This window comes from Grammomys surdaster, unplaced genomic scaffold (assembly GCF_004785775.1).
Source record: "Grammomys surdaster isolate TR1022 unplaced genomic scaffold, NIH_TR_1.0 273, whole genome shotgun sequence".
NCBI classification, from domain to species: domain Eukaryota; kingdom Metazoa; phylum Chordata; class Mammalia; order Rodentia; family Muridae; genus Grammomys; species Grammomys surdaster.
In genome coordinates this window covers 4,331,038-4,339,849 of record NW_021604714.1, presented here as the reverse complement: position 1 = coordinate 4,339,849, position 8,812 = coordinate 4,331,038, and positions in this window count along the sequence as shown.

Here is an 8,812-nt window from a genome sequence, read left to right as displayed (position 1 = left end):
ACACCATTTCCCCTTTAAAGTTTATTTATTTATTAACTTTTTTTTTTTTCTCATTTGTTTACCCAGGGTCTCAGGGTGTTGCCCAGACTTGTCTCAAACTCTGGGTTCAAAAAATCTTCCCACCTTAGCCTCCAGAATGCTGGGACTTTAGGGGCATCTCACTGTATCTGGCTTCCCATTTTTTAGAAACGGAATAAACTGAAGCATAAGGAGATTCAATAACCTGCTAGAAGTTTCTCAGACAGTAAGTGGTGGAGTCAGAATCTAACTCTCAATACAATTCCACTCTGCCCATTATAGCACGTTGCTGACTTCCTCTTTGGCATCTTCCTGTGTACCCGACACCTTCGTGTGTATGGGTGGGATGCACAGCCACGTGCAGGTGTGAGTTCATGTGTGTGCCTGTGGAGGCTGGTGGACAACCTCAGACAGTGTCTGTCAAGCACTGTCCACCTTATTTTTGAGACAGATTCTCACCCTGACCTGGAACTTGCCGAGTAGACTATGCTCACCAAGGAGTCCCAGGAATTGGCTTGTCTCTGCCTCCCAGTGCTGAGATTATAACCTCACATTATCATGCTCAGCTTTTTGAAAAAAAAAAAAAATGGTTTCTGAACTGGGCATGGTGGCTCACACTTTTAATCCCAGCATTCAGGAGGCAGAAACAGTCAGATCTCTGCGAGTTTGAGGCCAGCCTGGTCTACATAATAAGTTCCAGGACAGCCAGCACTACACAGTAAAAACAAAACAAAACAAAAAACAAAAACAAACAAACAAAAAAACCCAAAAAACTGTCTTGAAAAATAAAACAAAGCCGGGCGGTGGTGGCGCACGCCTTGAATCCCAGCACTTGGGAGGCAGAGGCAGGTGGATTTCTGAGTTCGAGGCCAGCCTGGTCTACAGAGTGAGTTCCAGGACAGCCAGGGCTACACAGAGAAACCCTGCCTCGAAAAACCACAAAAAAAAAAAAAAAAAAAAAAAAAAAAAAGATAAGAGGGGAAGAAGGATAGAGGGAAAGAGAGAGAAAGGTCCTTGAATCTAATTTCTCTTTTCTTGTTTCTTCTTTGAGCATGATCACTGACAAATCACAACCCATCCCTCCTATAGGGTGCTAGCATTTATACACCCTCTGAAAAGTTCCCAGAATTCCAAACGTCACACAATTGCAGACTCTATCTGCAGCTGGCAAAACCATGCCTCTGCTAGAGCACGAGGCAAATCACAGTCAGTTGCTGAGGACATCCATAGCAGTCCCACATCCCTACACCTGAGATTAAAATGAAAGCACATTTCATTGATTTTCTGTGTGTGTGTGTGTGTGTGTCTGTGTGTGTTTTAAAGAAACCAAACCTCCAGAATTCTCACTATACTAGATACAGTTTTACTGGAATAAATGACTTTTAAAGTACAGTTCATGAAGCAATTTGATTTATATTTCTTTTTCTTTTCTTTTTTTTTTTTTTTTTTTTTTTTTTTTTTTTTTTTTTTTTTTTTTTGGTTTTTCAAGACAGGGTTTCTCTGTGTAGCCCGGGCTGTCCTGGAACTCACTCTGTAGACCAGGCTGACCTCAAACTCAGAAATCCGCCTGCCTCTGCCTCCCAAGTGCCGGGATTAAAGGTGTGTGCCACCACCGCCCAGCTTGATGTATATTTCAATGGATAAAATAAATCACTGCCTTTCACAACTTTCCTAAATACAAAATGATCACAATAAAGACCAGCCTCAGGGACAGTAGTGTTCTGTTACTTTTGTTTTATTTAGTTGTTCATACAGTGGAACTTACCATCTTGTCCAGGCTGTTTTGAAGTCCTGGCTCCAAGTACTCCTCTTACCCCAGCCTCCCAAACAGCTAGGGGTATAACTTTAATCCCAGCACTTGGGCGACAGAGGAAGGCAGATCTTAAGTTTCAGACCAGACTGGTCTACGGAGTTCCAAGACAGCCAGAGCCAGAGCTACATAGTGAGACCCTGTCTTGAAAAATGGAGAGGAAAAAAAAAAAAAAAGAAAAATGGAGAGGGAGAGGGAGAGGGGGAGAAGGAGGGAGAGGATAGGAAGGAGGGGGAGAGAGAGGAGAGGGAGGAGAGAGAGAGGATGAGGGTGAAGGAGGGGGAGAGGGAGGAGAGGGAGAGGGAAAGGGAGAAGGAGGAGAGGGAGAAGGAGAGGGAAGAGAGGGAGAGGGAAGAGAGGGAGAGGAGAGGGGGAAAGGAAAGGGAGAGGGAATGGGAGGAGAGGGGGAGGGAATAGAGGGAGAGGGAGTAGAGAAAGAGGGAAAGGGAGAGGGAGAGGGGGAGGGTGACCATGAGGGAGGAGAGGGCGAGGGAGGGGAGGGAGACGGAGGAGGGGCAGGGAGAGGAAAGAGGGGGAAGGAATTAAGGATGTGTCTACCTAGAAGATTGTAGCTAAACAGCCTTGCATGCTTGAGTATCCTGTGCCTTCTAGTCTGCAGACAGATACAAAGAGAATTGTTTTTTTACCCAGATTGACTATGCTGCTTCTTTGGCCCACCACAGAGAGTAATACACCTGGATTGCAAAGAATTTGGGAGCAAGTTGGAGGGTGTTAGTAGCCATCACAATCCAACATCACCACATGTCTCCTTGTTCCCCCAATCCCAAACTGATTCCTAAGTGTCTGACTAGCAGGTGTGAACGCCACCGCAGAAGCAGGGCTTGCTGGCAGAGGGAAGAACTTGGCTTTGGCATCCAGCAGACCTGGGTGTGAGTCACAGCCCCGAGTGGCTTTAAACAAATTTCTTCTCTGATCTTTAGTATCTTCTTCTATAAAAAAAAAAAGAAGATAATGACATAGAACATCTTAAGTGATCTTTTTCAGACCCTCGAAACTGCAAAAAACCATAGAGGCATGTAATTTATTTTTTCAGGTTCATCCTCCATAAAATAGGGATAATGACCTAGACTTCCTGAGTTGCATTGCCCTTCCATTAACCAGAGCAAAGCTTGGCTGCTGGCCTAGGATCCTAAAGGGACTCATCCTGTTTATCTGGATTTCAAAGAGTAAATCCAACCAGGCTTCAGTAACAAGTAATTGAAATCTTGACATAAATTAGTGTATATTATTTGCTTCAAATCTGTTCTTGACTTCTGGCAAAAAACGAAGAGTTTGGCTGGGACCTTAGAACTGGGTTTCCCCAAAATCAAGGCATGGGAGTGGACAGAGTTGCCCTAGTAGGGTCAGGAGTTGTAAGCCCCAAGAGAAGCAAAAACAAACAAACAAACAAACAAAAACCCAAGAGACCAATAGGAAGCCATCTTGTCTTCAATGAGGCAGAACAAAATCAAGGACAAATATAAAACAAAGGCTGTGGAAAGGCAATCCGGAAAAGCGATCATCGCTGGATCGTCGTCGCTGGAGACGCTGCAGAGGTGCGAAGGACCCCGGAGGAGGTATCTCTGAAAGACTCCTTGAGGAAGATGAACATCCAACAGTGCCAAGTCTGTTCCAAATGCCAGGGCTCTCCTCCTCTAAGCCAGCAACGGAGCGTTCACTGAGCCGGCGGCTCACAGGGCTCTCCACTTCCTGACTAGCGCACAGTGGATATCCAAGCATTTTAGCGCTCTCCTTCATTTGACGCAGTTCCTCATAGCATGTGGTGGCTTAAACCTCATAACCCATTGTTATTATGGGTTAAATAGCATTAGGGATAACTTAGCCACCGTTGAAGAGATTTTAGGCTATTTGGTCTCTTGTAGCACACAGAAAGTGCTAAGCAAACATGTATTGAATTAAGAGAATAATTTAGGACGACTGAATACTTTATCCTTCATCTTCATGGCATGGTACAGGCAGACAGTTGTTACCTGGCTGTTTTGTGTTGTCTTGACAATTTAATTGTGTGGTTAAAATTTTTTATGGGGAAGACAGGCATACTGGCACATGTCTTTAATCCCAGCGCTTGGGAGGCAGAGCCAGGCAGATCTCGCTGAATTCGAGGCCAGTCCGGTCTACGTAGTGAGTTCCTGGCTAGGACTACACAGTGACACCCTGTCTCCAAAAAAAAAAAAAAAAGGTTATGGGGACAGCTGGAAACACAGCTCAGCAGTTAAGAGGGTTTACTACTCTGCCAAGGGACTGGAGAAAGGCCTGTTCCCAGCACTCAGAGCAAGTGGCTCAGCTTCAAGGGAATCCAGTGCCCTCCTCTGGGCTTTTCAGTATATGTGTACGCACATGCACACACACACAAACATAAAATAGATCTATTTAAAACATGTTTTTATGGGTCTTAATTTCCAGGAATTTGCCTGGGTACACAATGAAAGTTTAATTCAGCAGTATAGGAGGAGCGGTGCAAGGCAGCACACGCCTGTATCCCAGTGCTTTGGAGCTGAAGGAAGAGGGATGAGGAATTCAGAGAAATAGGCAGCCAGTAGTTGTTTAATTATAATAGGCAAAAAAAAAAAAAAAAAAAAAGCCAAAGGGACAGGAAAGAAGGAAATGTTGAAGGAGTTTTTTGCTGAAGTCAGGATTTGTGCAGACCCATTTGGAGAGACCCATTGTCACAGGACCAGGGTGATCACATTTCTAATGATACCAGGGCTTTTCAACACATAGCAATTGCACATGCATGTCAGACGCTGTGTGGATATTTCACTATGTGTCTTTTCTTCTCACTCTCGACTGGGACATTACAATATGGCCAGGTGGGCAGGAAAATAGATTTATCTACAGTTTGTTGTGCACCGTGCAGAGTTTTTGTGCTTAAAGCTCTCTGTCCCATCATCTATTTACATGGCCCTGTTCATGGCCACATTTTGAATTGAAGCTTACTGCCTAGGCCAGAAGATGAAGGGGAGGAGATCGGAATGAACGCACGTGCTCATTACCTCGGACCAGGAGACTTTGTTTAGACTAGGCTTTAAATAACCCATCCTTGGTTCAGAATGAAGATCAGTTTGGAGATGAGCAGAATGGATAAAAAACCAGAATAAAGCTTTTTTTTTTTTTTTTTTTTTCTCGAGACAGCGTTTCTCTGTGTAGCCCTGGCTGTCCTGGAACTCACTCTGTAGACCAGGCTGGCCTCGAGCTCAGAAATCCGCCTGCCTCTGCCTCCCAAGTGCTGGGATTAAAGGCGTGGGCCACCACCGCCCGGCTTTTATTTTTTTTAAAGTCTTCCTCCACAAGTATGCTGCCTTTACCTGTCAGGGAGTTCACCATGTCCAGAAAGCCCATATGGCTAGATCTAGATTCAGGTAAAAATGTGAATTCAGATCATTGGTTCTCATCTATCCCTTTGGGCATAGAACAATCTTTTCACAGGGGTCGCATATCAGATACTCACAGCAGCACAATCCGTAACAGTAGCAAAACCACAGTTGTGAAGTAGCAGTGAGAATAATTCCATGGTCGGGGTCGGCACAACACGAGGAAACCAGAGTAAAGGGTCACAGCGTGAGGAAGCTTGGGGACCAGTGGTTTTACGAGGATATAAAATACAGGTTCTCTCTGAATTTTTCATAGAGTACATCCTCCACACGCTGTCTTTGGCTCCTCCCCTTTTCAGCAACAAAGTTATTCTATTTGATGTATTTCTAATTCCATGATAAACTACATATAATAAGATGATAATTCCTCAGAAATGTGTCTAATTGCTATCTCTTTTTTTTTATTACTTTATTTATTCACTTTACATCCTGATCGATGCCCCCCACCTCCTGGTCCCTGCCTCACACAGCCCCCTCCCCCCAATTTGTTGCTATTTCAATCAATTAATTTTATAAAGGTATGTGTGTGTGTGTGTGTGCGTGTGTCTTATACTATTTTTCTGTTCTCTTCTTATTTCTGTAAAATAAACACCAAGTCCATAGGAACAAAGGCATAAACTTCACAACTTCTTTGCCCATCCAAATGTAAAAGTCAAGATGCAGTTTTCTTTGTCTCATTTGTGGCTCTTTTTACTAACCTGAATAATTACCCTCTGTGCGTAGACAGTGGAAACCAATGAAAAGAGAAGAATACATTCTAAGTTGGAAGACACACAGTTCGAATGCACACAGCTCTGCATGCATATCACTGGTCGGGTTATTTTAGGAAAGCCACATTTCTTTAATTTAGTCGCCCCAGTATATGCAGATAACATTAAACCTTGGGATTTCTGGAAAGGAAAGGAAAATAACTCTTAAAGTTAGAAAACTTGGCTCCTGCCAATCCCAGTACTTGGGAGGCAGGTAGGTCTCTGTGAGTTCAAGGCTAGCCTGGTCTACAGAGGAAGTCTCAGGACAGCCAGGGCTACACAGAGAAACCTTGTATTGAAAAACAAACAAATGAAACATTGTTTCTCATTTCTCCTGTTGCTAGTGTTAACGTGGTTACTCAGATCATGAAGAAGACCGCTGAATTTTGATTCCGACATGACCTTGTAGCTCAAAAATAGCCTCTGAATGGGATCACCCAGAGCCTGACTTACTAGCACATTCCACACTAACATTCTGCAGTGAGAACGCCACTCCATTTTCCTAGCCCTATCTTGCAAAAATGGAAAGTTATCGACTCGTGGGAATGTGTTCAGAAATAGCACTTAAAACGTTTAAACTTCGTTTCAAATGAACAGTGCTCTTAAATTGTTTCAGCAAATTGCCACATTGAATAGAAACCTGAAGGAGCCCTGGAAAGCCTCTTCCTGTCTGTCAGTTCCCTACCTCTGAGCACCGTGTCTGCAGAGCAAGCCATGTTGCGGGCTAAATCTGGCAGTAGGAAATATTCAAAAGCATCTCCTTTCCCCAACCCCTCAAATTTTCCTTCATTCTGTTTGTCTAATCATCCCGAAGGATTCCAGCGTGTCAGTCAGAAACATAACTTAAAGTTGAACATAGAATGTCGTTAGGATATTTACTAAATCGAAAGGCATGTTTCATATTTGTTTTACACTTGGATCTCTTTTAACAAAAATGTTGAAAGTGGGAACATTTAATTATTTTGCAATGGTTATGGGCATAGATTTAATTTTGGCTCAAATATTTACTTGTGTGGGCTTGAACATGTTCTTAACCTCTTTTGAGACCCCAGATTGGCACACATTGAAAGAATACATTAAGTCAAGTACAACCTATGTCCCAGCTAGGTTTCTACTGTATAACACAGGAACGCTAACTACTACTACTTCTTCTTTCTCCTCCTCCTCCTCCTCCTCCTCCTCCTCCTCCTCCTCCTCCTCCCCCTCCCCCTCCTTCTCTTCTTCTTCTTCTTCCTCCTCCTCCTCCTCCCCCTCCTCCTCCTTCTCTTCTTCTTCTTCTCCAAAATGACAAATTAGTATCTTTGAGATTATGTACTTGATACTAATTGTTTTGGATTAAAAAAAAACTTGATGTTAGTCACAGAGTATCACAGAGTACAAATATTTTTTTATTCCTTTTTTTTTTTTTTTTTGTTTTTCGAAACAGGGTTTCTCTTATAACCCGGGCTGTCTTGGAACTCACTCTGTAGACCAGGCTGGCCTCGAACTCAGAAATCCGCCTGCCTCTGCCTCCCAAGTACTGGGATTAAAGGCGTGCGCCACCACTGCACTGCCCAGCTTATTTTTTTTATTCCTTGAGAATTTCATACAACATGGTTTGATCTTTGGGTTCCCTTGTCTAGCTCCTCCTAGGTATACTCTATCCCCGATTTACCTCCCTACCCACCCAACTTGGAGTTTGCTTCTTTTCTTCCCCCGAGAGAGTCCAGTGTGTGATGCTCACCTACTCTTAGGAGCGGGGCTTGCCCTGGAGAGTGGTCTGCCTACCAGGGGTCTCACATAACTAAAGAAAACTGACTCCTCTCTCCTGGTGTCAAATTCCAGTCACTCCTCAGCTAGTGGTGGCATTCTGTGCCCACTTCCCCAGCTCCATGGAGGGATTTTGTGTGGCGTGGGCTTGCATGGATCTTGCAAATATGGTCACAGTTGCTGTGAGCTCCTATGCACAACAGCCCTGCTGCACTCAAGAAAACCCACCATTTCCTTGATGCTATCTACTACTTCTGACTCTTAAACCCATTCTGCCTTCTCTTTCGCGAAGATCCCTGAGGCTTTCTGGGAGGGATATGACATGTGCATCCTGTTTAGGCCTGACATTCCACAGTCTCTTATTCTGTGCTTATTGGCCAGTCGAGGGTCTCTGTGTTAACTGGGGTCTGCATCGAGAAGAAGCCTCAGTCTTGAAGGATGCGAGTTGCCCTAGGCTGAAGTCCCGAGTTGCACTCTGCCATTCTTTGTGTTTGTTGTTCGTATTTTATTTTACGTGTGTGGGTGTTTTGTCTGCATGTAGATCGGGACAGCATTTACCCTTCTGCTGCTTGTGGAAACCAGGAGAGAACATTAGACCCCCCTGGAGTTGGAGTTACAGATGGTTGTGAAAATGGAGCCTAGGTCCGCTATAAGAGCAGCAAGTGCTCTTAACTGCTGACCCGTCTCTCCAGGACCCACGCTTCGCTTTTTTAGTTGGTTCATTTGTTTTTAACTAAAAACTTTGCCCAATTGTAGGCCACATACCAAGTGCAGAAACGTGAAAATCTAAACACACGCATCCTAGAGTCAAACAGCTGACTTTCTGTTTTATTCCCATCTGATATCTGTGAGTACCTGAGGTCCACTGCCACATAGATACTTTCCCCACCCGACCCCCCATTGTGTGTATTCATTGTACATGCAACTATGCTTCATGAACAGGGTGTTCATCATTCACCTTTGTGTGTATTTGCATGTTTCTGTGTATATACACACGTGCACTTGTGCTGCAGATTCAGTCCAGGGGCTTATGCTATGCACACTATACACACTATACACACTATACACACTATACACACTATACACACTATGCA